Source organism: Limulus polyphemus, unplaced genomic scaffold (genome assembly GCF_000517525.1).
Source record: "Limulus polyphemus unplaced genomic scaffold, Limulus_polyphemus-2.1.2 Scaffold8467, whole genome shotgun sequence".
NCBI classification, from domain to species: domain Eukaryota; kingdom Metazoa; phylum Arthropoda; class Merostomata; order Xiphosura; family Limulidae; genus Limulus; species Limulus polyphemus.
In genome coordinates this window covers 2276-5133 of record NW_013674077.1, presented here as the reverse complement: position 1 = coordinate 5133, position 2858 = coordinate 2276, and the positions used below count along the sequence as shown (strand labels likewise).

Here is a 2858-nt window from a genome sequence, read left to right as displayed (position 1 = left end):
TATTTTATGGGGGTGGGGTACCTAGACATTTTGCCCACCTGCTATTTGTTTGTATGTAACCATTTTCATAATATTTATCAGTTTGTAAAAAATGTGTAACTCTTATTTTAAAAGTTTGGTGATAAATTTAATAAACTGTTCACCTCCTTTCAAGGAAAGGTTGTGTATGTACTTAACATATGTATATATAGACCAATAGTGATTGAACATAATATGATGTAAATGTTACTATAGAAACAAGAAACTTAATTGGTTCATTAAAACAGAAGAATTAATGTAAGTGAATAAGAGCGATGCTCCATTTCGAAAGTTGAAGAATGTTTTTTATCATACATCGGTTATTTATTTCAGGGTCTTCCTTCCATTTCCAAACAACTGTCAACTAGTACAATTTACTGTTTTGCTGAATGGCATTCTTTAATAATGTTGATTAATTATGAGGATTAGTGCTCATGAATGTTAATTCTTATATACTCTAACTTATTTTTCAAGTCAAGCATATAGGCTTGCATGTATACATACAATTTTCCTTATAATTTCTCCCATGATCCTGACATTTGTATTTCAGTGTTTTTAGCTATCAACGCTTACTGAACCATATTTTCTCGGGAGAGTAAATACATCTTTTTTTTATAATTGGTTTTCTGAAATGAGTTTTGCTTGGATCATCACTGTTTTTGTTGTTGTTTTACAACCATATCCATATTGATTTTATTAATTGGATTGTGGTATTTGCTCGGCTGATTCAACTCTTCAAAGAATTCATTTTCAGGGTTGCTTCACCTTATCTATTGTGTTAAAATCCAGTTACTTATAATCTTGAGGTCTAGTGTGTAGACTGCAATTATAATCTTGAGGTCTAGTGTGTAGACTACAGTTATAATCTTGAGGTCTAGTGTGTGGACTGCAATTATAATCTTGAGGTCTAGTGTGTAGATTATAATTGCAGTCTACACACTAGACCTGAAGATTATAATTGTAGTCTACACACTAGACCTGAAGATTATAATTGCAGTCTTGAGGTCTAGTGTGTAGACTGCAATTATAATCTTGAGGTCTAGTGTGTGGACTGCAATTATAATCTTGAGGTCTAGTGTGCAGACTGCAATTATAATCTTGAAGTGTGTAGACTACAATTATAATCTTCAGGTCCAGTGTGTAGACTACAGTTATAATCTTGAGGTCTAGTGTGTAGACTACAATTATAATCTTGAAGTGTGTAGATTACAGTTATAATATTCATGTCTAGTGTGTAGACTGCAATTATAATCTTCAGGTCTAGTGTGTAGACTGCAATTATAATCTTGAAGTGTGTAGACTACAATTATAATCTTCAGGTCTAGTGTGTAGACTGCAATTATAATCTTCAGGTCTAGTGTGTAGACTACAGTTATAATCTTGAGGTCTAGTGTGTAGACTGCAATTATAATCTTCAGGTCTAGTGTATAGACTACAGTTATAATCTTGAAGTCTAGTGTGTAGATTACAATTATAATCTTCAGGTCTAGTGTGTAGACTGCAATTATAATCTTGAGGTCTAGTGTTTAGACTACAATTATAATCTTGAAGTGTGTAGACTACAATTATAATCTTCAGGTCTAGTGTGTAGACTGCAATTATAATCTTGAGGTCTAGTGTGCAGACTGCAATTATAATCTTGAAGTGTGTAGACTACAATTATAATCTTCAGGTCTAGTGTGTAGACTACAGTTATAATCTTGAGGTCTAGTGTGTAGACTGCAATTATAATCTTCAGGTCTAGTGTATAGACTACAGTTATAATCTTGAAGTCTAGTGTGTAGATTACAATTATAATCTTGAGGTCTAGTGTATAGATTACGATTATAATCTTGAGGTCTAGTGTGTAGACTGCAATTATAATCTTGAGGTCTAGTGTGTAGACTGCAATTATAATTTTCAGGTCTAGTGTGTAGACTACAATTATAATCTTCAGGTCTAGTGTGTAGACTACAATTATAATCTTGAGGTCTAGTGTGTAGACTACAGTTATAATCTTCAGGTCTAGTATGTAGACTACAATTATAATCTTGAGGTCTAGTGTGTAGATCACAGTTATAATCTTGAGGTCTAGTGTGTAGATTACAGTTATAATCTTGAGGTCTAGTGTGTAGATTACAGTTATAATCTTGAGGTCTAGTGTGTAGACTACAATTATAATCTTCAGGTCTAGTGTGTAGACTGCAATTATAATCTTCAGGTCTAGTGTGTAGATTACGATTATAATCTTGAGGTCTAGTGTGTAGACTGCAATTATAATCTTCAGGTCTAGTGTGTAGATTACGATTATAATCTTCAGGTCTAGTGTGTAGACTGCAATTATAATCTTCAGGTCTAGTGTGTAGACTACAATTATAATCTTCAGGTCTAGTGTGTAGACTGCAATTATAATCTTCAGGTCTAGTGTGTAGACTACAATTATAATCTTCAGGTCTAGTGTGTAGACTACAGTTATAATCTTCAGGTCTAGTGTGTAGACTGCAATTATAATCTTGAAGTCTAGTGTGTAGACTACAATTATAATCTTGAGGTCTAGTGTGTAGACTGTAATTATAATCTTGAGGTCTAGTGTGTAGACTGCAATTATAATCTTCAGGTTTAGTGTGTAGATTACGATTATAATCTTCAGGTCTAGTGTGTAGACTGCAATTATAATTTTGAGGTCTAGTGTGTAGACTGCAATTATAATCTTGAGGTCTAGTGTGTAGACTGCAATTATAACCTTCAGGTCTAGTGTGTAGACTGCAATTATAATCTTCAGGTCTAGTGTGTAGACTACAATTATAATCTTCAGGTCTAGTGTGTAGACTGCAATTATAATCTTCAGGTCTAGTGTGTAG

General features: G+C 33.2%; 1 long non-coding RNA gene across 1 annotated transcript; it reads left to right on the top strand.

The window, feature by feature from the left end:
• Positions 1–811: 811 nt before the first annotated feature.
• LOC111083180 lies at positions 812–1806 on the top strand. Its single transcript, XR_002608846.1, has 3 exons — positions 812–923; positions 1023–1535; positions 1597–1806. It is a non-coding gene; the product is annotated as an uncharacterized LOC111083180 (long non-coding RNA).
• Positions 1807–2858: the final 1052 nt, after the last annotated feature.